Below are 25,230 nucleotides of genomic sequence, written 5' to 3'. Positions count from 1 at the left end.
ATAGATGCCTATTGTTGGAGGAAGGACTGGCTGAAATATCGAGGTGGCTGGTTTGGGAGAGGGGTCATTTTTGCTGTGTGCATGCCCTACTGCCCTGCTTCCCCAGTAAATGCCAGGAGCAATAAAAGACCCGCTAATGCTGCATGGCCGGGTGCTTCAGGAAAGTGGGGCTAGGGATCTTACTGCGATTTTTTTTTCCAAGGTATCTCTGTGCAGTCCCTGGACTTCTGGTCAATGTAAGCGAATAGAACAGGGAAGCAGGCAGAGAGGAGAGGATGGAAGTCTTCTTGTATGTCATAAATCAGTGTTCTACTGCACCTAGTGAAAACAGACTGATTTACACCAGCCATTGCTTTTCAGATTAGCTTGGGAAGACTGGTCTTGTCATATTGCACAGTGCTACCAAGTGCAGGCAGCGTGGTTGGTGCCATCCTGAGGGGTGTGTGGCAGCATCAGCCCAGAGGAGAGGGATGATGTCTTCTGAGCACAGGGATGGTAGCAGCACCCGCTGCTGGGGACCTCCCCTTCCCTCTGCAGAGTGTGCTGCTGAAACGAAACGCTGAAAGCCCTTCTGGAGCATATTGTGTTTATTCACTGGAATATATTTTGCCTTGGAGACGAGAACCATTTGCTTTCTGAAAAATGGTCAGTTTGCCTTTTCCAGCCTTCATGAACGCTGTAGCAGGGCATGTGAGGGAGCTGGATGGGGCTCTTGGTGTAATACAAAGGGCAATAAAAACACTCATTTTGAGTTAAGGCCTATAAAATACTCTGACCAGACCTCTAATTGCATGTTCTGTCATAACAATGAGAATTAAATAATACAATTAACCACTAACAAATTGACCAGCTGCCTACTTGAGGACTCAATGCTCTTCCCACCACAAAGAGGAAAGGCTTGCTGCCAGTTGAATTTGTATAACCTGAGTATAATACTTGATCAGAGCTGCTTCAGGTGAGAAATGGCTAAAAGTTGCATCTCTTCTGCAGCAAATAGCCTGCAGCTGGATGGTTAAGAGGAAAAAAAAAACTTGGCCTGTTTCAGACCTGGAGGGAACATGAGCAAAGAATCTGCCAAGCTGTCAACTGCTAAGCTGGGAAGATCTTCATGGTCCTAGAGAGAAGCTGTCTTTGGAGGATGCAGGCGTAGGACTTCCCGCTGCAGGCCTGCAGCCTGGTGGAAGATGGACCAGGCTCAAGCTTGCATCCGCTTGTCCTGCACTTGCTTTGCATACTCTTTTGGTGGCCCAGTGCAACTTAGGCTGTCCCTTTCCCAAATCCCTTGCATCGCCCTGTGCCACCGCCTCTCTGGTGCTTCACTCTGCCTGCCACAGGGAAAGGCAAGGGAGGCCCTGTCTGAAGTCTCTCTGAAATGGAGCTTGCAGCCCTCTTGTTGGTGGGGGCCATGTGAAGGGGGTTGAGAAGAGCCCCAAGGCTGTTGAAAGGGGCAGATCTCTTTGGTGGGTTGTGGTTGCCACTGCTCTGGATGGAGATGGAGAGATGCTTGTCCCGGCCTTCCTGGTCTCCAGCTCTCTCCCTGCCTGCTGTCAGAGTGGATCAGGACAGGGAAGAGGCTCCCTTGGGCAGGACGGGGGATGCAGAGCTATAATGTGGGTGACCATCTGTCTGTCCCCTGAGACAACGGTGCTGTTTACACTTATGTACTGTAGCTCGTCAAAGAGGAAAGATAAATCTGTCCTGGCTCATGATACAAAGCCATACTCTTTGCTTATCTTTTCTTCCTTTATTTTTCTCTCCCCCGGTCTCCCCTCATCATCGCCTACTGTGCCGGAGTCTATAAAAGCTTGCTACTGTTGCTCCCCCTCCTCGAGTGTGACTCGGAGCTGCTGCGTCCCCGCAACTCCCCCGGCAGCCCCTCCTGTCACTAGCCACCCTGTCTCTCCCCTCTCCTTTCTCCATCTGTAGCAGTCTGTCATTTTTCCCCTCTCCTTTTTTTCCTTCCCTGGCTGTCATTCTCAGCTCTCGCTGCTAGCAGCCTGTCTCCATTGATCGCTGATGCCCTCAGATTGGCTTTCCATCCAGCCTGGCTTTAAGAAGAGCATTCTACAGAAAGGTGGGGATTACTAAGCAGTGACCCAGGCTTGGTGGCTGTGCTGTGGTGGGATTGATGGCTCCTCACCCTCCTCATCCTCACAGGATTCTTCCATCCCCAATTAGACAATCTTATTTCCAGCCTGGCTCAGCACCTATTCTCCTCTGCCCTCCAACGTGCGAGTGGCATCTCTGACATCTCCATCGCATGTTTGTGACCCCCAAACCTTTGTGGGAGCTGTTTTATCTTTACTTTAATAACTTGGTATTGTTTACCACTGCCTCCCCAGAGTAGCATAAATGCTGAAATACCACAAGGGCTTCCAGATTGCTTGTAGCTTGAAGTAACTTGGATATCTTGAGGCAGAGTGAACCAAATGCACCTCTTGTGGGATTTCACTTCTTAGTCATGGATGAAAAGGGCTAACATCAGTACAAATTCATCCAAGAGAAAGCTGCTGAATCCAGTGCTTGTAATGCTAGCTATGAGATTTGCCTCAACAGGGAAGGAATGGAAAGAAAACACATGGTAAAATATTAACCTTCCTATTGAAATGGGCAGCTCATAACAAACAGCATCTGCTCTGTTTTGTGGCATGGAAGAGGCAGGAGTTTAATAATTGGGGGGGTGGGGAGGGGGGGGGTGATAATTTCTTCCATGCAGTGGCTGATAGTCTCTGAAGTCAGAGATCCAAAATCTCTGCTTGCCTTTCAAGCCCTGTTTATCATTTGGGAGCACACTAACACACCATGAAGATGTACTTAGCAAATCTGCAGGCCTTTTATTCACACACCCTGAGAGGATGCTCCCTATGTTTACCTGTACCTTGTATCTTGCTTCTCAGCCCAAACCTCAGCACTCAAGTTCAGCATCAAATCCCCGTAAGGACACAAGGTCCTTATTTTCTATAAAATGTGTTACCAGCCTGACAGCAGGCGTTGTTATTAATAATTAAGCGGAACCATATTCAAATAAAGTACGCTTTGTTATATATTATCATATTTGTCATTGTTTCTGTTCATGTATTTATCGTCTTGTGATGTAACTTTTGCTGTGAGTGTCCTGGTTTTATGGGTGAACCTGGCAGGCTCTGCTCTGCGTTCGTGTGAGATTCAGGCCAGGCCTTGAAAGTGTTTGTCATAAGTGAATTATATTAAAAAAGACACGCTCAGAAGTGCAACAGTAATAATATATTGCCTTTGTGGTACTGCCTGATGTTCAGTGCCGCTGGCCAACTGTGATATTTCTTAATGAAGGATGTTATTTTTTTTCCTCACAGCAATTTTTTTTGCTTGCTTTTTTTCTTTCCCCGTGGCTCCTTTGATTCATATCCTTGATGTTGCAGGATCCTTCCCTGCTTTGGAGTTTGCTCCTTTTTTTTCCTCCCCATATGTGTAACCCGCTGCTTAGCAGCCTCTCTGCTGGCAGCTGTTGTTGTCTTATCTGGAACCCTCTTTGGAAATAGGATTTTAGTGACTGGAGGGGCCCTAGATGGTAATCCACTCTCTTACACAGGAAAATCCTCCAGAGGCAGAAGTCTCCTCGCTGTTTCCTTGTAGCATTTTGTTCTTCCCGTGCTACTGCTTCTTTAGTTTATCTCTTACAGATTAACCCTGTTGTCTTCCCCTGCATGGGTGACCTCATAATACATGTTCCTCTGCACCCAGAAAGGATGTTTATTCTAAAGTTGCCCAACTTTTCACTCTGTTTATCACTTAAATTTTAATTTGAGGTCTGGGAGACAGGGACCAGGCAAAAGACCTGGGAAGGATGCTGGAATGGGGGACCTAGAAGCTCAGGAGGAAAATCAGTCCAGAGATCAGAGAGCTAAGGTGGGGATAGTGTGATGGGGGAGATGAGAGAGTAGGGGCTGGGGAGTGATGGTGTGAGCATCCTGGTGAGGGGACTGGGCAAGGCTAATAGGGGGGTAGGTAACTGGGAAGAGGGTACTTGGGTGAGAGGGAGCTGGCTGAGGAGGTAAAGGCTTGGGCAAGGAGCCTGGGGGGGCACAGCCTGGGTTCAGGTTGCAGTGAGAGGGGTGGGATGGGGGCATCACATATGGGGGTGACGGGGCCAGTCTGCTCCTGGGGTGTGTTCCTTGCCCCAGGACATGCTTTGCAGTCCTGCTTCTGCTTTTCTGCTGTCAGCAAACTTCTGTAAGACCTGCTGGCTAAATACTGCATCACTGTCTTCACTGAATGCCATCTCTCCCTGTGGATATCCTGTGCAAAAAACGTGTCAACATGCAATGAAAGATCGTGGTGGAAAGGGAGAGAACTGAGGTGCCATATTTATCCTTAATTCTGATATCATTTCTTGGATTGAGTCGCAATAAAACAGTCTCTCCTGAGGATGTTTAAAGCATGATTTTTTTTCCAATGGCAGCTGCTAATTTATCTCAGCATGGATTATTGCTGGATGAACAAGAGGTCTCAGAGGCTACCATGCTGCCCAGTACGAAAGCAGTATTTCAGAGAACCCAGCAATGAGTGCTAGTCAAAAACCAACCCAACCCAAAACTTCTCGCGAATTCTGCATGGACAAAGCAATGCTTGTTTTGGCAACTGCTGAAATTCAACTTTGATTTCCATTATTAAAAAAAAAAGCCACATCTTTTATGGAAATTTCAGCTCAAAGTGCCAGTCAGGTGAAGCTCTAAGCAAATGAGTGACTGCTGGAAGGGAGAAGAGCATAGGGTGGGATTAATTAAAATTAGTGTTATCAGTGTAGCTGCATACAGCCTTCTGCCATGTAGTTCAGCTCTAACTGAAGCCTTGCGTTCCCCCTACAATACAATGATGAGCTATTAAAGTAGGTACTTAAAAAAAAAACACACCCAACTTCTTCCAGAGAACCATGACCCAGGATTTTCTCTAAGCACAGAATTAATTGCATTGCTCCACAGTGCGTTTGGGGTGCTGTTATTTCTTTAACATGCGTTTCTAGCATATTGTGATATGTCACACATGCTTTAAATATCCAATAGCTTTTTAACTTTTAAAAATCTATTTCACACTTAGTGGCATGCCTGTAATGCATTTTTCTGGAATGTGTGGCAGATGTCTGGAGGAACTGTTTTCTCCCATATGGGGGTTATTTTACTGAAAAATGAAATAGGATTGGCACTTCACTTGATTTCCCTGAGCTGTCACACCAGGGATTCTCTGTCTGGGTGTGAGACATGAATTCAGATCATAGGTAGACTGCAGAAGGTTAAATGCTCTCCCTTCTCTGGGTGAAGGGGAACTTCCCATGGAGAAACGTGCTTCAGGGTTCCCCTCACCTTTCTCCAAGCACTGCAATGGGAGGAGGGCAGGCTAGGGAGGTCTGCACTGGGATATCCTGCTCCATGGGACTTTCTGCATGCTCTGTACGTGCAGAAATAGCATTAACTGGGTATGTGGACTCTTCTATGTGAGGAGGAGGAGGAAGGTGGTGGCTTGGAGGTTACTCAAACCTTCAGGGAAATCCCAATTTTTGTGAGCCAGGTACCTGAGGTGGGAGCTAAGCTTGCACTTTGGAGTTGGATGTAAATGAATTTGACTCCTGGATGGAGTCGTAAATGCTGGGGTTGCAGTTTTGGCTATGTCAGGTCATAGCTGTATGGGATTATGTGGTTTAGGGACAGAGAGGATCAGATTGCTGTCAGCCGACTGTTGTTTGCACGGGTCTGGTGGTGTGTTCTGATGCCTCTTCTTCTCTGCCCTGACTGAACGTTTTTTTTGTTCCCCTGTCCTTGCACTATGGTGAATTGTGTCCCTCTGTCTTCTTCCTGTTCCCCATGGACATGGACAGAGCACTGCACTTGGAGCAAGCCCCTCTGACTTTTTGTTTGCAACATGACAGGGGAAGGAGGCAGAGCAGAGAAACTGCTGCAAGCCCGCAAAGCTGGGGTTTGTGCCAATATCTCCCCTTTGAAATAAAGACCAGGTGTCTCTGGAGGAGTGGGTAAATGCATTGATAGTATGTGCTTTATGCTTGGGTAGCTGAGTTTCTTCCAGCTTTACATTTCAGATGTCTGCAATGCTTGGCCTACACCTCTCCTTGTGCTCAGCTTGGGACGAGTTTCTGGGCAATAAAAATGCTCAAGGCTTATCCTGCTGTTGTAGCAGCCTCACTGCTGCATGTGTGGACGTGGGCATGCTGCTGTCAAGACGTTTCTGGGCAGCATTTCCACGGGATGGAGGAGAGTAGCCCTGGGCAAAGCCCTTGTTGAGGGCTGCTTATCACTTGAAATAGAGGTGTGAGTTGTGGGGCTGCTGCTTAAAGGCAAGGGGGTGTGTGGCCAAGTGACCTGGGACTCTCCGAGCAGGTCAGAGGATGTCTGCGGTCCCATTAGAGGGAAGCAGAGGTGTTAAGTTAGGCAGCTGTAACAGGAGAGCACAAAAGTGATTATCTTCTTCCCAGGCCACTTGATTACTTGGGATGTTTGAGTGTGATTAAGCAGACTAATGTTGTGCACTTGAGGCTTCGTCTTGTACCTGTGACATTACACATTCCTGTGCGTGTGCGTGAAAGATTTCCTCATCCATTGCTGTGACACCTCTCCACTGGACGCAGGATTATTCTTTTCTGACGCACTTAGCTACATGCTTGCATTTGGCAATTGCACGGAGGCCACAAATGCACTGTCACAAGACTTACATCTCAATCTCCCTCTCCACTCCTCGACATGCACGTACTGAGAGGCAGGCTGGGGTTAACAGGCGATGCTCGGAGAGCCAGCGTGGCTCTCAGCAGCAGTGTCTGCGTGTAAGCAGCAGTCAGATGGTCAGAATGCATTTAGATTTGGACAGAAGAGTGCACAGAATCTTACCCTGTGTATATATTGCTTTTATGTATTATTAACTCTCTTTATTGATGATACATTCAGCATAAATGTATTTGACTAATAATTATACAATTACTACATAATAAATAATCTAAATGAGCTTTTTATTACTCCAATTTACAGGCATCTGTATAAATTGGAGGAGTACTCACCATTCTCCTCTTGCCATCCCTGAAAGATACAGAAGGATTAGAGGACATTTGCATTGATGATGCTTAGGTAAATATTTGACCTGCTGGCAAGTTCCTCTTTAATTATCCCTAGGAGAGATGCACCATGCCTTCCACCATGTATCTGGTTGGGTGATGTGAGGAGATGCAGAGAAAAGAGGAGAGACCCCGTGATGAAATTCTAAAGTGGACCTTATTAGTTTTGGACCTCATTAGTTTTTTTTTCTAGAAGGTGGTGATTTAAACCTGGTGTTACCGTTCAAGGTGTAAGGGGGAGTGTGGAGCTATGATGGAGAACTGGTTGTCGTGAAGGAGACTCTGTGGGATGGTGTGCACTGGGTCAGCTGGAGGCCACTGGTGTGAATGGTAGCGACCAAAGGGCATCAGATGGTTAAAATCAGTGGGCTCCCAAATGTGGCTTGGGTGTGTTGTGGTGCTGGTGTGGATCATCAACGCAAGGAGCTGTTTCGAAGGCAGCAGTAGAGCCCTCTCAGCCCTTCCTTGGCCACCTTGTGGCCTCACTTATTCTGGCAGCCAGGGAGGGATGTGAGATGTGATTTGGTTGAAAAGTGAGTTATGGGAGATAGGGGTTCATACCTAGGAAATGATCTGTGGGGAGACTGTTTTTTGGCAGAGGCAGGGATGGGGCTGCACACAAGGTGGTCTGAGCCTCCTTGGAAGATATGGAGCTCAGGGCTGGTAAGGACTCAAGTGTGTGAGCTGTATCTTCTGTGGATAATAAACTGACAGCTTCATTGACTTCTGGAGAGCTCTGCTTGTTAACCCCAGCTCAGAGCCTCTTGGGTTTCTCAAACCAGGGTATAAATCTTACAAGAGGGAACGAGCTCTTTCTTGCAAGACTTTGTCCACCTTTTGTGTTCTGGTCAGGCTGAATATACCTTAAAGGACAGCCTTTGTCTGAGCTGTCTTCATGCACTATCTTCCCCAGGCATTTAGTGAAACAATGAAATCGGAGCTGGCAAGTTGGCTTTGAGTTTCAGCTTCGCTTGGTTTGTGATTTATTCAGATCAATTCTCCTTTCCCCAAAATGCTTGTGCCTCACACCCCATCCCCCAGACAGGGAGGCAGCTGTTGAGTTGTCATCTCTCTGCTTTCGGGAGGCCCGGTGGGAAGAGGAGACAAAGCAGAACATCATCTGCCTTCTCCTCTGGCTGCGAGTGGGGAGCTGAGCTCCCGGAGGAGCCTGTGCTTGGCTGCTGCCTGCGCCATGGTGGGATGTTGCTCTGGGGATGCTCTCGAGGCAGGTGTTGCTAGAGGGAAAGAGAAAGGTCTAAGAAGAGGTGAGAGCAAGCCTGGGAGCTGTGGAGGTTTTTGGTTCAGGTACTTCACTGGTCCTCTGTGTACCCGTCCATCTGAGGAAGAGATGCTAGGCAGGACCTCCAGGGACAGCCAGGTGAGCTGGAGCATGGAGGAAGCGCAGGAGAGGGGGACCTGGGGAATAAGACGAGGCAGCGTGCCTAGGAGCTGGCATGTCTTTAAACCTGATGTGTTGCCATGGAGTGTGCCTGGCAGTGAAGCTCCCTTGTTGCTTCTCTAATCCCATTCAGGCACAGAAGAGTGGTGAGGAGATTAAAAACAGAGTGAAGCCACCTCATTTCCTGCTGTAGCGTGCCCCCTGTGGCCTCCACACCCTCCACTGCCTGGGCATTTCTGTGACTTCTCCGGGTGAAACAGCCTCTCCGGGACTTGCCATCCAAGGCAAATGTGTCGCTTTCCCATCTCGTGGGAGCATGGGAGAGCACCTGCCACAGCTTCTGCACAGATAACGCGGGGAGGGAGATGGGACCTTTCTGGGAAGCCAGGCGAGCGTGGGTGCAGGACTGGAGGCAGCAGAACTGATGGCAGTGCTCCCACTAAGGCAAACAGGAGCAGAGCTGGGTTGGAGGAGTGCTGGTGTTACTTAATACCCTCATTAACAACTGAAGAGGAGGCTAATGGTCCTGTAATGGAAATATCATAAGATCCTTGACTACAAGGTATTATAGATAATGTGACCTAGAGAGGTTAGCAACAAGAAAAGATTTTGACCCTGTTTATCATCATGCTTAGCTGTGTGGTTCTTCCATCAGCTCTTCTCCCCATCTGCTACCTCCTGCTGCCTTGAGATCCACCTCTGGCTCTGACTCAGCCCCTCAGCAGGGCAAACCATGCTTCTCCCCATTGCAGAGTGCTGGGCACCAGCCCCATCAGATCTCACTGGTATCCTCACCTCTTGCCCCTCAACATCTGCTCTGGTTGTGGCCCAATGTCTGTCCCTACTGCCTGTTGTGGTCTTTTTGTCTGTGTGTATGGGAATCCCTGCACAGCCAGAATGTTCTTTACTCATCTATGCCTACAAGCATCCTAATTCTCCATATGAAAAATGGCTTCCTTTGTTTGCTCTCATTGTTTGGTAGTAAAACAGTTGAGCCCCAGCATGCCTTGAGCATCTCATGGGGGAATCTCTAAGAAAAGTGTGAAAGGGGGCAATGGAGACAGAGAGGGAGATGGTGCATCTGACCCTCCACATGATGGTGATCATCCTATGGTTGATGAGCTGCAGGTGAGGTGGGGTCCCTTCAGCAGGGTGAAGTTGGTGCAGGGGCTCCTAGGGGAGTCAACCTCCACCTCTGTCTCCTCCAAGCGGTGCAGGAATGTGTGGTGGTTTTACTTGGGTGGGCGGCCGAGCTCCACCACAACTGTTCTCTCACTCCCCCTCCTCAAAGAGGAACGGGGAGAAAATGCAATGAAAAGGGCTCAAGGGTTGAGATAAGGACGAGGAGATTGCACAGTAATTATTGTGATGGGCAAAACAGACTCAGCGTAGGGAGATAGTAAGATTTATTACCTATTACTAACAAGCTAGAGGAGTGAGAAACAAAGGAAAGAAACCAAAAGCACCTTCCACCCCCCCCATCCACCCTCTTCCACCTCCTCCCCCCGAGCGGCGCGGGGGAACGGGGTGAATGGGGGTTATGGTCAGTCTATAGCGCTTCTTCTCTGCTGCTCCTTCTCGGTCACTCTTGTCCCCTGTGCTGTGGGGTCCCTCCCATGGGATGCAGTCCTTGCTGAACTGATCCGGCATGGGCTGCCCACAGGCAGCAGCTCTTCAAGAACTGCTCCAGATATGGGTCCGTACCATGGAGTCCATCCCTCAGGAGCAAACTGCTACAACCTGGATCCCCCACGGGCAGCAGCTCCTGCCAGGTCACCTGCTCCTGCGTGATCTCTTCTCCATGGGCTACAGGTCCGGCCAGGAATCTGCTCCAGCAGGGGTCTTCCACAGGCTGCAGTCTCTGTCAGTGCAGGTCCACCTGCTCCACCGTGGTACTCCATGGGCTGCAGGGGGACAGCCTGCTTCACCCTGGTCCTCACCACAGGCCGCAGGGGACTTCTGCTCCGGCGCCTGGAGCACCTCTCCCCCTCCTTCTTCACTGACCTTGGCGCCTGCAAGGCTGTTCCTCACTCCTCTCACTCTCCCAGCTGCTGTATGGTGCAGCGTTTTTTTTTCCCCTGTCTTAAATATGCTCTCACAGAGGCGCAAAACAACATCACTTATTGGCTCAGCTCTGGTCAGCAGTGGGGCCCTTACCAAACATGGGGCAGCTTCTAGGTCCTTCTCACAGAAGCCACCCCTATGGCCCCCTGCTACCGAAACCTTGCCACGTAAACCCACTACAGAATGAAGCAGTTTCTCAGGGTACAGCATATTGATTTTCTTTGTTTTAGTAAGCTGTTGCCTCCCCAGGGAGAGGTTCCTTGTCCCATGCCAGGTTCCCTTTCACCACAGCCAGGAATGCTCCCCTCTTATATTCAGGGCCCTTTTGAGAGGGGTGGGCGGAAAAACCCTTTCCCTTTTGTGCTTGCAGGGCTCAGTTCAAACACCCTTCACTTGGGAAAACCAGGACTTGAGCCTGGGTACAGCTGACTTGCCCCAGTGGAGTCTTTCTTGGGGACCCTGCCAGCCTCCTGTAGGGTCCCCGTGCAGCTTTGCCGATGGGTCTTCTGCCTGCACATCTACCTGCCAAGTTCCTTGTGCCCACACTCGATTTACTGAGGGATTAACACGTGTCTGAAGTGTGGATTATTAATCCTGACCTCAGGCAAGAATGAAGAATCTTTTCATTAAGAATGAAAATAAAACAGAAAATGAATAAAAAAGGAAACAAAGAGGCTGAAGGTTGAAAAAAAGCAATCTGGAGGAAGTGTGGAAGCAGAGAGAAATAAATTTGGTTTGGGACTTGATTTCTCTGTGGGCAGAATGGAGAGAAGGGAAGATGAGAGGCTTAACAGGGCAGGAGGGGAGAATGAAGGGAGGTGGACTGAGGGAATGGATGGCCAACAGAGCCCTTGCCCAGGCAGGCTGCCAAGGGCCATGGACCTGCTGAGATTTCGGCAGGGCTGGGCTGAAGCAGATGGGGAGAGAAGGATTGCAAGTCTGAAGGCTGCATGAAATATTTAAGATGCTCCATCAAGCTAGCTTCTCAGCAGTGCTGAGATGCTGGGCCAAGGGGAGGACAAGAAAAATTTGGCTGATAATGGGAAGATTTAAAAAAATAAAATCTGGCAACTTGCAGCTCTGCTTTATATCTCTCCTTACCTCTTGCTCGCTTTTCTGTAGTGGTGACACTGTCACTAGCTGGTTATGCTGGGCACAAGGACCACCTTCAGCCTCAAGATTTATTTTGCTTTTGTTTTCCTCATTTTGCTCCTCTTTTTTCCCCATCCCCCAAACTGACAGCATCCCTCAAACCATCCACTTCAGGCTAGTGAGGTCTTGCTCCCTCCTTTCTACTGCTGGGGTAGGGCATCCTTCTGTCCCCTTTGGGCACTAACACACGTTCTCCCTCACCCTACTGTGCTGCAGAAAGATACACAATGTATGGGGGTCACCTTCTCCAGCCTTTTCCTTTCACCTCCTGCCTGGTCCTTTTGACAGTCTGCTCTTGGGGGGCAGTGGGGGACTTGAGCAGTGCTCAGCGCAGTGAAGCCTTGGGCTCAGTTGAGGTGATCACAGAACCAGGGGATGATTGAGGTGGGAAGGGACCTCTGGAGGCCACCTGCTGCAGAAGGGCCACCTGGAGCAGGCTGCCCAGGTGGTTTTTGGAGACCTTCAAGCAGGGAGAGTCCACAGCCCCTCTGGGAAACCTGTGCCAGTGCTCCGTCACTGGCACAGTGAAGATGCAGGAGCAGAATCTGACTGAAACTGTCCACAAGGATTTTTCTGTTGACATGGATGGCAGAGGCAAATCTCTTGAAGGAGTGGATGCCACTGAGTGCCTGGAGATCCAAGCAATGGCAGAGGCCAGTTTCTCCTGCTCATCCCTGCTAGAGGATGAGCATGCTGTGAGTAGTGCCAGGCACCCACCAAAAGGCTGCTGACCACGCTGCACAGGCAAGACAGTGTTACTGGTCAGTGGGGCTGAAACTGAGTCTGTCGGGGATGGTGTTTTCTCTGCACGTTACTTGGTAGCCTCTCCCAGCAGTGCTGCAGGGACCCCAAAGGAAAGCAAGGGTCAAATAATTTCAGTAGAGATGCTGGAAAAGCAGGCACTGATTGCTTTTCTTGTAAACTTGCCTTGGAGAAGGGGTGAAAGCTTACTCCAGAAAGCTTGGCTGTTTCTTCTCAAGAGATTTTGAATCAATGCATACTGCACTCTGTCTAGGTATAAATACAGTGACTGTGTGTGATAGCTTCACCCTTTCTTTCTCCTCTTCCTCCCATGGGAGAAGCAGAGAGGCATTGCCTTCAGAATGGATGTGTGTAGTCACCATGACCTAGTTTGAGAGAGAAATCCAGAATGGGGAGGAACATGGCCATTAAGTCAACAGATACAAATGACTACACTACCCCCCAAAACCCAGTGTTAATTTAGTAATTTAGGTCAAGCTTTTGTTAGGTAAAAAAAATAATTAAAAAAAATCATGATACCTGTAGCAGTCACTGTTCTAAATGTAGACAACAATCCAGGCTTACTTCTGAATCAGTCAGCTCTGGAGACTCCATTTAGAGGTGACAGATGCTGCATCTTGCTTTTGTGATCATCTTGTGCGCGGTGCGTTCTGCCCAGCAATTTGCTGCTTCCCCCTCCCCACAAACCACACTTGACCTTTACTAAGAGGGTGGAATTGCCTATTTTTTTCCCCCTGTTGATTCACCCAAGATCTGCAGGTGTCAGGTCAGCAAGTGCATGTTCACCTCTTTTTTTTTTTGGTGGTTGGGAGAATATGAAGTACACTTGACATGGTTCACAAAGCAAGTGAGTCTGGATCATCGGTCTCCAGCTTTCTGTGATTGCTCTGTCTGGCATCAGAAACATCACAAAGACAGTTCAGTAAACAAATATTACTGTATTTAAGGCAAAATGTGCCATGGGTCCTTTCAACAGAAGCATAGAACTACACCAGCATGAGTTAAAGGAATGAATAAAAAGTAAATGTTATCTCAGATGACAAAATAGCAGGCTTTCATAATGAACTAGCATCCTTCCCTAGGAGTGATAGCTTCCAATAAGCTTGAGCTGTTTATTCCATTGTTTGGTAATCACAGCCAGAAAGTGCTCAGATTTTTTTTCCCCACCCATTTTTGTAACAGAAAACAAGGTACTGAAATGGCTGGTTAAGGCTATTGATAAAATATCCACTGTACAAGTCAGCAGAACACCATCCAATTTCTTGAGACGTCTGCATTTGCAAGAGCAGTATGGCAGCTTCACATCTGAGTAGATTATGTATGGAAAGCCTACGTGTTGGTGCTGTCTCAATTATCCCGTATCAAGATTGATATCAATATTTCTTTAGCTTTCCTCAAGTGTTATTCTTCTTTGGCTGTTCCCATTCACCCCTCATTAGGAGGAATCCACGAAGGGGAAGTGAACGGTGAATTTGGCTCAGGAGCTGGTGAGCTGAGAGTGGCTGGCATCTGGAAGAGTGCCTAAGGGAAGTATTATGCCTGCTGATCCCATTTATTCACACGTCCCTGGGCAGCTGTGCTGGAGCCCAGGCTGGACAGACATTTGGTCCAATTCAAGATGCCCATTTATTTTTGTTATATTCCTCTGACTGCTCCCAGACTATTCCTCTGATACGCTTTCTGAGAGTCTGTGAACACTTTCATTTCCTTTAGCAAACGTTCTCTGTTTAATTCTTGCTGGGACTTTTCTACTCCTTTACTTTCAAGTTTCTTGCCCCTTTTTTGAGTGTTCCCAGTCCAGGGAACACCAGATCTCCAGCTCTGGAGAGAGCAGAGCAGGAGCTGCTCCAGTCTAAATACCTTTTGGTGGGAATAATTTCTGGCTCATGGTCAATAACCAGGAGTGAGGTTGGAGACTGCCATCTCAGCACCCTGAGGTGTCCACACCACGTTTACCTGCTGAGTGGGAGCAGTGAAGCGTCCCTGCCCAGGCTCTGGTGTCCCATCCTTCATCCCTCCTGCTGGAAACAGGTCATGAGTAAGAGCTCCCTCTCAGGAGAGGTAACTACAGGCTCTGACTCTCCCCTGCTTTGTAAGTAGATGCAACAAGGAGATGAGCAGCTTGTTTTAGGAACCCCTGAAGGGGGAGATTACCTCTCCCTTGGTTGGATAGGTTGGCCTGTGACTGGTCTGAGCACAGTATGTCCTACATCATGGCTTGTTTTGTTTGTCTTCCCTCCCTCCTCTTCAAGTGTTTGTGGACCTTTGGTCTAAGAATTTAATTAGTGACCTTTTCCTTCTAGACTGTGATACAGGCACTGGTTACAAAGAAAGATCTTGACCAACTTACTAACTAGTTGGAGGCTCAGCCCATGTCTTGAAGTTCATCTGAGGACAAACCTGGAGCACAGTGAACAAGAGAGCAGGCAATTCATTAGCCTGAGGCTGCTATAAGAAATCACCGGCTGGACTGAAGGATTTCTTTCATTGCACAAAGGCCCAGACCTGTTACATTACTTTTACATGTCCTGCTTGTGCCTTTACACCAAATCTGCAGCATTTTCTGCGTTCTCACAACAGCTCAAGCTCCCACAAGCTGAGAAGTTCTGCTTTAGTCATAACACCCATATTTGTCAGCAAGAGATGCAGGTGTTTCAAAAGGAACTGCTTTTGTTTCCTCTGTTTGCTGAGGGTCTATATGAGAAACACTTGTTAGTTGTTCTGTCTTTTCTTGTCAAACTGCACTCAGAATTACTTATGTGTTACTTTCTGCAGACTGCTCCTCCTACCCTCACACCCCAAGGTTTCTCTTTTAATGGGATTAACTTTTGATGTGGTTCTCATGCCCTTTTCTTTAGACTCAGCACAGTTTGTGGTTTTAAGATCTAATCAATTCTCTAAAGCCGTGCTTAATTTGCAGGACTACACTTAAATACTGCAAGAGAGAATCAGCTTGGCAAAGCTGGGAGAAGGAAGGTGGTGTGTTTTATCTTGGCAGGCAGCTAAGCACTGCACAGCCGTTTGCTTGCTTCCCCCAGGTGGGAAGGGAGAGAGAATTGGGGGAAAAAAGCACAGCTTGTGGGTTGAGAGAAAGACAGTTTAATAGGAGAAAGGGAAAATAATAAGAATACCCAAAGCAAGTGATGTACAACACAACTGCTTACCACCTACTGACTGATACCCAACCAGTCCTCAAGCAATGGCAGCTCCCTGGCCGACTCCCACAAGGATTCTTGTTCCACACGATGCCATGTGTTATGGAATATCCCTTTGGTCAGTTTGGGTCAGCTGTCCTGGTTGGGTCCCCTCCCAACTTCTTGTGCACCCCCTGCCTCCTTGCTGGCAGGGCAGCTGAGAAGTCCTCGACTTCTCAGTTGCTGAGCAGAACATATGCTAAAACGTCAGTGTGTTATCAATGTTATTTTTCTCCTAAATCCAAAAAATCCAAAACATGGCACTATACCAGCCACAATGAAGAAAATTAACTCAATCCCATCTGAAACCAGGACAGATGGTGACTGGTAAGGGTAGGGGTGGATGAACACAGGCTTCAATGGGCATCCAATATGCAACCTTGTAAAGGACTGAAGGTCATTCAGGAGTGGTTACTTAACTTAATGAAAGGGATGGGAAAATGCTGCTTGCCTTTAGACCAACTGGATAAAGTTTTCTTTCAACCTGTGGGAGCTGATGCTTGCTCATAGGTGTTGCAATGAGAGTAACACAGCGTAATGACCAAGGCTTCAGAGAGGATCATCAGTGAAACCACTCCCCCTTCTTCATAGAAACAGCTTGTGTATCTAAAGAAGTAGAATGGGAAAATGGAAAAAAAAAAAAAAAATCTATGGATACAGCTAATGTCAATATTCTTTGGAGAGAAATGGGGGGGTGGGGGGTGTTTGATGGGAAGATACTGAAGGGATGAGACACTCAGATTGGAAAAGTGTCTGATTTTTCTTAAAAGGCTTCTCAAAGGAAATGGTAACTTATAAAAAGTATTCTCTAGGCTGAATTTCAGAGGCTGGAAATGATAGTTTGGTGGGACAGAGGACTATATGAACCCAAAGAGAGCTCAAGGGGTGGTTCACTTGCCAGTGGGTGGCACAGCCTGATGGGCAGTGGGGTAGGGACACAGTTGATTTTTAGTATCTGCCTGAGCTTTTTTTTGTGTTATTCCTGTCTGGGCAGAAGGCAAGATGAGAAGCCCTGATTAGAGGAGGAGGAGGAGAGATGAATGTTGTGTTCCTCACAGAGGGAGGCTTGTGGGCAGAGTTCTCTGGTTTGTATGCAATGTTGCCTTAAAGTCTCTCTTGTAGTAGCATATACACATATTTGCCCTCTCCCAAAATCAGACTCTCCATCTGTTTAATGATGTAGGCACCTTGGTCCTTACCCAGTGTTTTATCACTTTGATAGCTCTTACCTTAAGTGTGTCTGCTTCTCTCTCAAATCTCTTCACGTTACCTCCTCAGAGTGCTCTCTTCTTTGTCTCTTACTATTCTCAGTGACTCCTCTATCTCTTTTTCCCCTCTCACTGCTGCCTTGCAACCTCAGTTCGTGTTTCTGCTTTCCTTTGGAGCAGTGGTGAGGAGGTGCTGTGAGGGGGATAGGGGAAAGGGATGCATCATATACAGAGCAGTGCCCTGGAGATCTGGTATCCCCTGGGTTGAGAACCCATGGGCAACCCCAGGAGAAGTATTAGCAAGACCTGGGTGTGTAGAAAAGGTGCTGTGGTCAGCCACAGATTCATTGTGGAGCACCTACAGGCTTGAGAGCGTGGGTGTCCCCAGCACCTCGGTGTAACAGGGGCTCTCTCGAGCTGAGGTGAGCACGGTGCTGCTGGACCCAAGTCCCTTCAGAGAGCGTGCTCCCCTCAAAGCAAGTTTATTTGGCTGAGTCAATTTCTCGAAATCAGGCCTGTTGCTGGGAGTGATATGTGGAAGCAAGCTGTCTAGAAGACAAGTGCCTTCTCTCAGCTAGTTGTCTAGTTGCTTATGCCCAAGGCAGGTAGGCCAGATGGCCCATAGAGGTGTTGATTTCCCATCAGTGGTTAGAAAGGGAGCCCGATTTACTAGCTTAACCTGCATCCCTGCCTTCCCTTGGACTCCCTGCCTGCTGGCTGGAGCGACCTTTGGGGAATCTGAACTGGTGTGTGTGTGGGAGGTATGTGCCATTACACACGTGTGCTGAGCTTGGTTCGGCTCCTGTTTGGCAGCAGGCCGCTCTGCTCTTGCTGACCGCTAATGGCAGCGCTGCACCAGCTTCGTGGATGTCGGTGGAGGCACCCCATCCTCGTTTGCTCTCATCAGGGATAAGACTAGTTTTGGATGCCAATAGTTGGGTGCTTAGTTCCCTGGCACTGGTTCACAGCAGGTGACAGGGCTGTCAGTGGAGCAACCTGTGCTTGTGAACACACGGCTGCTCAGGCGTAGGGATGCGAAGAACTTTTTCCGTCTCCTGAGCTCTTCCCGCTGCTGCCTTTTTTCTGCCTTCATTCCCGAGATCCTCTCTATTCTTTTGCCTTGGCAGGAAGAGGTGTCCCAGTGTGCTCAAGGCTCAAAAAAAAAACCGAGCAAAATTGGATATGTTTCAGCTTTTCTGTACATGTTTCAATTTTTCCTTGCAGTTTACAGTGCTAGACACACTGGATCTTATTACATAAAGATGTTGTTTCTTGTCATTAATCCAAGGCACGGTGGCTGTTCTTGGCACTTTCCTTCTAATTTGCTGTTCTCCTTGGTGAATAGCTATCTCATAGCACACAGCCCCTCTCTTCTTGAGCCCTATCGATAACATTTGCTCCTTAAGCCTAAAGTCAGGGGCAGCATCCTTTCCTGGTTTTGTCTAATTTTATTTCTGATTTAAAATAAGTCTGTCAGCTGAAGCAGTGGCAGCCCACTGGGACGTGGCCTCCCCTTCCTAGGGAGCAAGGCTTTCCAGGTTTGCTCACTTAGCTCAGGCAAGAGTCACAAAGCTCAATTCTCGGTCCCCTGAAATCAGGCACTGGACCCAGGGACTTGGTCCAAGTGGAAATGCCACTTGAAAATGCTGTAAGGGTGGCTTTCTCCAGCAAGAAAATAAATTTCAGGCCTCAGCTGTTCATTCTTTTATGAGTGTTGCTAGAATATGTCAGTACTAATGTCTCAGCATTTCTTTTTGCCTAAGTCATAATGCAGAAAAAAACATCACGTTTAAAGCTTTCCTGTGCACAAGGGTGGTGAATGAACTGTCCTGCAGCAAAAGTTTAGGGCCAGAATCATACAAATTTTCCCTCTATGCTCCCTGAGGTTAACCTTAGGCATGTCAGTGAACTCTTCTACTAGTTCTTGCTCATCTGAAAATAAAGATCATCATGCTCTGCCACCTGTTGTGATGGCTAATTAAGATACACTTGAGCAACTGAAGAAGCTGGGAAAAAAGCGGAGGATGAAAAAGCAAGGAACTGTTGCAAAACCAAGTGCTCCAGCGCTCAAGGTGCAGGATTAAGATGGCCAGTGCCTTTCATGATGTGCTCACAGCCCATATATTTTCCCATCAGTCCCCTGCCTCTGTCAGGTGCTCAAAGGATGGTGCTCACTTAATGAGCAGCCAGATTACACTTTGTTTTCCTGTGTTTGTTCAACGCGTGGCTCTAGGCCTTATTGACAACACACTGTTTAAGCCCTGCTCTGAAGACAGGATTATTGATTTCCTCGTGGTCTTTTTTTTATCACAGTAGTATCTGAGCACTCGTCATTATAGAACCCAAGTGCTTCACAAACATTAATTTATCTTTACAACACCCCTGGGAGGAAAGGGCTGCTCTTGGCTCCCTGTTTATACAGAGGGGATGGCAGTGTGCACAGATTGAAATCAGAAGCATCCGTTAATTTTGAAATCCTAATTACAGATACCTGGGACCAGTTTTTTTTCAGAGCATTTATGTAACACTTCCTATTTTCTAAGTGTGGAGACTTAAGGTGCAGAAGTGAGCTGTTGGTTCTCCCTTAAGCTGGACTTGGGACTTCTGGTCTGTAGTGCATAATAAAAACTAACATTTGGTGACCACCTGCTAAAAGTGACCTTTTTCATGGAGCAAGGCAGGATCTGGAGATCTGAACTCTGTATTGCAGCTTACAGCTGCAATTTGCTTATCCTTCCTGCAGTTCAGTGATGAGAGCATGGTCACTCTATGTTCTGCAGTAAAAGCAGGGGTCCTGCTAATGTCCTTTAGCTGAGTAGTCCTAGTTAGTTTCTGCCTGCTCCTGTCCTTCATGTGAAACAAGGGTAAGATGGCAAAGGAGCTGAGCTGGCACTGCCAGCAATTACTTTTATATACACAGACTACAAATTGGGGTTACACAGATTACTTTTAACACTAGTGTTTCCCTATTTGTGTCTTGGGCATTCAACTCTAATGACAGTATCAATATTAGAATGTATGTGACTATAATTCTGGTTGCCTTATGTGTTTTTTAAATGTCTGCTGAAGAAAACTACAAGCCAATCCATAAGCACTATCCAGGAATGCACACTGTTTGTCCTCGGCTAAAACTTCTAGGTGGCCTCAGCAGACTTGAGCCATTTAATAAAATGTTGAATTTCCACCTTTTCTGCACCTTTTCTGCTTTACTATTTAGCCAAGTAAAGGTGTGCTTTTTGTCTGTTAGGGCTTTCTAGAAGAGTACTGGAGAAGCAGAGAAAGTTATTGCCTGCTGTGCCCAGAGGCATGTTGGAGGGAGCACAGGTCTTATAGATTGATTTCTCCTTCAGTCTGTCCTTCACTCATCCTTAATTCTCATTCCAATCCTATCTTCTTGCCTGTCCTGTCTGCTCCCTGCAATACCATCCCTTATCCAGATGGAAGGAGGTCTCAGTCTCTCTTCTTCAGCTCCCATACGTATTTCCCTGCTGTTCTTTTCCCAGCCAAATCAGACCCTCAGCATAATCCTTTCCCTCTCCTTTTGCTTAGATGTTGGCTCCTCTCTACTCGGAATGAACTGTCCTTCTCTGCACTTCTAGCCCAGGGTTTGGAGCCTAGGAAGGGACAGATGTTTTCCATGCTCAGCACTCTTCTGACCCCATGGTGACAGCAACAGCTGCCAGGAGACCATCCCTCTGGTCCACTATAGCAATAGGTTACCAGGTGGTGTGGTGCACCATGGTTTTGGGAGAGAATAGGGTGTGCTGGGTGACCTCGGTCATATGTGCTGGAACAGGAGAGTTCCCAAGTGGGAAACTGCCGAATTTCAGCAGCTCTGGGAGCTGCTGCCTCCTTGGGGACAGCTGATTAGTGGGACCTCACCTTGGCACCTGCTGGAGCACCCACCAATTATTCATTTCAGACCCAAGTGCCTGTTTTAAACTCTTCCCAGTTTTGCAGGCAGGGGAATATGGGCCCTGCTGGTGCTGAGGTAACCCTGTTTTGGTCTATCTTGCTGTTTGAACTTCTGTCTTTGTCTCAGGTATTTCAGGTAAATTAGTTATTTATTCTTCTGTACCTTTTGAATTTTGATCTTTTACCGAGAGCCTCTTATCACAAGCATTTTTCAATAGGAAGTTTTTTTTTTGATTTCATGGAATCTTTTCTGTGAAAGTGAGACATTTTCTATAGCAAATGATGATTTGGAGACAACAAGTGGAACGCCACAGGGCCTGCGATGCTTGCTTTAAACCCTGAACATTCATGGTCTGCTGTATGTTCTGGTTCATTATAACGTGGCAGGTCAGCTGTAGTGTATGACATCAGTGGGACACTGTCTCTTATGATGTGTTATAGCTGTCTGGCTGTCAGGGTTTGCTCATTCTGGTTGCCAAAATAGTTGTCCTGTCTTACGGAAGGGGTATCAACAGGGATCCCAAAGCAGAAAGAGAAGTTTGAATGCTAAGTGACTAAGAGCTCCATGGAGCAGCATTTCAGAATCCAAACAGCTCATCTTTTTTTTTCTTTTTCTTTTTTTTCCTCTGTAATAAATATTTTGATTTCATGCCAGAAACTACAGATTTCTCTCTGGGGAGGTGAAGAAACATTTTCTGACCTGCTGCACTTTGCAGTGCGTGATTGCATCTCTGTTGCATGGCTAGCAGCTTTGCTTTTTGACTTCCAGCTGGCATTGTTTGATCTCAGCCATACTGGCTGATTATCTAAATGATGGTTTTATATGTCATAGTAAAATTTTGGTTTATTTTGCCTCTCTCCCAGCTGTATTTGCAACTCTGGTGTTTGCTTGGATTTGGATAACTGATGTATTGCGGGGGGGTAAAAGTCCTTGTTTATCTACTTGTTGGCATCCGTGATAGAAAAGCTAATCCTTCCATTGGTGTGTTCCTAAGATCCAGCAGAGATAGATGTAGCTCTTTATTGTCAATTTTAGCTTCATTTTAGGCATATGTATTTGCTGTACAATGGGATGCCTGCTTCTCTGTGTGCATCTTGATGAGGAGGTAAAAGGATGAAATTAGTGTGTTCTAGAGAAATTCTCAAATTTCCTAGCTGAGAATTGGATTCCTGTGTCTCTATTTGCAGCAAACGATCAAGTCTGCTGTTGGAGCTGTTCTCCCCATTGCAGAATTGAATCACTTTGTTACCTGCATTTTCCAAGACAAGACTGACTGCTATGCATTTGAGCAAGTGGTTTTTTTCTAGGTGTTGCTTGAGCAATCTGTCTTGCTCCATTTAGCAGAACATTCCCCTCAGATTTCTTCCCTCAGTGGCCAATGCCATTCCAATTTGCTTCTGCTGCAAGCCATCGCTGTGAAACTGCTAATTGCAGCTTATGCAAAATTAGGCGTCTCTTTGTCATTCAACTTGAAGTGCTGCGCGTTTGGATGTGGGGAGAGACAGCTGCTTCGCTGAGGCTGTGTCTGCAGATCGTTTGGAGGCAGGCAGGAGTTCTGCCTGCTTGTGCTCTGAACTGGCCCAGCATGAGCAAAATCAAAGTCAGTGGCATGATGTGAAGCAATAAGTCACGTTGAGGGCACAGCGTGCATTACTGGGCTGAGTGCTATATTGGTCTGGTGCTAGGGGTCCGAGCACCAGTGCAGTGTGAGCATTGCTTGCCAGGTACCATGTAAGTATCACTTGTGTGTGAAACTTCTTGGAGCTGAGCATGGACAAGGCCAGAGAAGGCTTTGGTCCTTCCGAAGCTGTGGAAAGATCCCCAAGCGCTAACCAAGGTAGGGTAAGACTATCGTTAATAAATTTGCTTTTCTTAGCTACATTTTTGCAGACCCTTCAGAACGTAGTCCCTAGAGCCACCAAATGCACTTTGTATAGCATTGCTGTACCAAAAAGGCCCAATATTGCAACCTTGTCCGAGATCTGAAAGTGTATCTGTGAAAGAAGGGAGCGACTGTCCCAGCTGGCCTCTGTCCCGGCCTTCTGCCCACGGGAGAACTTGGTTGTGTGTGACGTAGGAATGTCACTGAAGTAATGCTGGCTTGTTTATTGGCTTGCTTAGCTCTTTTCTTGGCTTCTATTCCACCTGGAAATAAAGGGCATTTTTTTCGCTACCCCCTTGCACCACAACGCAGTCATTTTCAGGAGTGCAAAGCGGATTTATTGAACTGTGGGTGAAACAAGCTCCATTACCTTTTCAGCTTTAGCATTGTATATCGTAGTCTAGGTGCTGCTCCAAAGCATGCTCTTAAGAGGAGCCTGCAGCAATCTGTTTGATATTTATGAGCTTGTAATTTTATATCATGGAATTTATTATTCTGTATTAAAAGGTAGGCATAAAATAAAACAAGCTAAAGGGCACACAACCTTTCAAAAGGTTTTCAACCACTTAAATCTTTCTCTCTCTCTCTCTCTTATATAATACTGTGATAGCAAGGTAACAAAACACCTGGATGTGGTTTCTTTTAGCTCTTTGTAGAGACTGCAATCCAAATGCAACTGGCTGCTACTCTTGAGGGGGCAAAACACCTGCACATTTTTTTGGGGAAAAAATTGCTGGCAGCACAGCTGACTTATTAAAATTAAAGTATAAAGCTGGCCTATTGGTCGGTGTGTTTAACTGCTTCAGTACCTTTTGACACCTCTCAAATCAGTTGCTGGAGGCAAGCCATGTTCCAGCGCTTTCCTGAAGTGTTTTTACTGCCTAGTGGTAGATTTGCAATGTTTTTAGTCCAGGCTTTATCACACTCACAAATCCTTGTTGATCCCCTTTATGCTGTGGCGTGGTTATTTCCTCCAGAGGTTTTATTTTGTTCATTTGTTTTTCCTGTTAAGCCACCTTCATCCAATGCAAGTCAAATCCCCTGTAAAAGGGGATGACCCAGAGCATGGCTATTGGGTCCTTGGTGGACAAGGGGGGAATGTGGGATCTGCCTGGATTTTGTTCAGAGCTTCTGTGCATGTGAGGCCATCCTTAGCTGGGCTCCTGAAATGAAGATGAGTTGTGATTTCTGTGCAGAGACAAACCCTTTTTGCACCCACAAGAAAGAGCACTAACAAATGTCCATGTTTTTTTCTGTGCCAAGGTTCTGCTGGATCTTTACAAAATGTATGTTTTAAAGCTTTGCACATAAATACATGCCCAACCATATCAGCTTAGTGTGCACATTAGGCCATGTAATGGTTGTTTTCATGTACACATATGTATGCTGTACACAAAATTACAAGCAGAAAATGCTTTTCTTCACTTTGATTTTGCTGAACGAACAGAGTCACGATCAGCCCAGAGCTTATGGTTTTTATATGTGGGTTATCTGAGCAGAATGCAGTGTAAGACTTAAATGTCTGTAGGGGAACGTTACAGCACCAAAGCACACAAACATGTGAGTTTCTGTGCGTTTGAGGAGATATGTGAATGTTGCTTCATTTTCTTATTATTTTTTTTTTTTTTAAAAAAAGCCCTCACAACCCAGCGAAGGTCTGACACCTCTTGGGACCAGAGAATTTTTGCCATTCTGTAGTTTGGAGATAAACGGATAAGTGAAGTATGATAAGCCAGGCCAGTGAGACTTCTTACTGTGGCAGAATACTTTAAAGTCTGGGACACTTATCTCAAAAAGTAGGTTTGAGTGGTCGCAGAAATTAGCAGGAAACTTGTCTTGGGAAACCTGTGTGTCACACTGGGCAGTTCTGGGTTGTGTTGCTGGGTGATTTGCTGAAAGCTGCGTTATCTCAGGACTCTTTTGATAGTGGAATACAGATGCTTTTCTCTACTATAATTATGGTTTTAATATATTTACTAGTTAATACATGTATATTCCCAGCAGAACTTGTCTGTAGGGTGTTCTTCACCACTTATGTCACTTTTGCAAGGTTCTGCCTTGAATAAAGTGGAATTACACAGGGGAGAATCAGACCTTGTTCTCTAATTGTTCCTTTAATGGATTAGCCTAATTAGAAATGTATTATTAAATAATTAAAATGTACTATTTTGTAATTCTGAAATGATCTAAGCAGTTACTCTGCGAGACCTGAAGAGAAGGTTTAAAACCAGGTAGAGAGCTCTTAGACGACATCTGAAGAATGCATGCATGGCCACTAGCATAAGCTTAACCTGTTTTATTTATTTATTTATTTATTTTCCAGAATGATTGTAGGTATATACATATGTAATCTCCTGTCTTTTTTGAGACCTTGGATTTTTCTTCAGCAGTGGGTTCTCTTGGGCAGTGTTCACATTTCATGGCTTTGTGTAAATCCCATGAATAGCTGGATAGCCATATTTAAGACTGCCTTTCAATAACCAACACAGACTCTGACTTTTTAGGAAGCTTAGCATTTTTTACAACTCCCCAGACTTTCTATATTATGTTTTTTTGCATATTA

General features: G+C 46.6%; 1 protein-coding gene across 5 annotated transcripts in view; it reads left to right on the top strand.

Moving 5' to 3' along the window:
* Positions 1–25,230, top strand: part of CACNA1I (calcium voltage-gated channel subunit alpha1 I) — a 149,539-nt gene that overhangs the window by 5,556 nt on the left and 118,753 nt on the right. The window lies entirely within an intron of this gene.

The sequence above is a fragment of the Cygnus olor genome, chromosome 1, assembly GCF_009769625.2.
Source record: "Cygnus olor isolate bCygOlo1 chromosome 1, bCygOlo1.pri.v2, whole genome shotgun sequence".
Classification (NCBI taxonomy): domain Eukaryota; kingdom Metazoa; phylum Chordata; class Aves; order Anseriformes; family Anatidae; genus Cygnus; species Cygnus olor.
The sequence above is the reverse complement of the archived record's forward strand: the minus strand, read 5'-3'. Positions and strand labels throughout refer to the sequence as shown.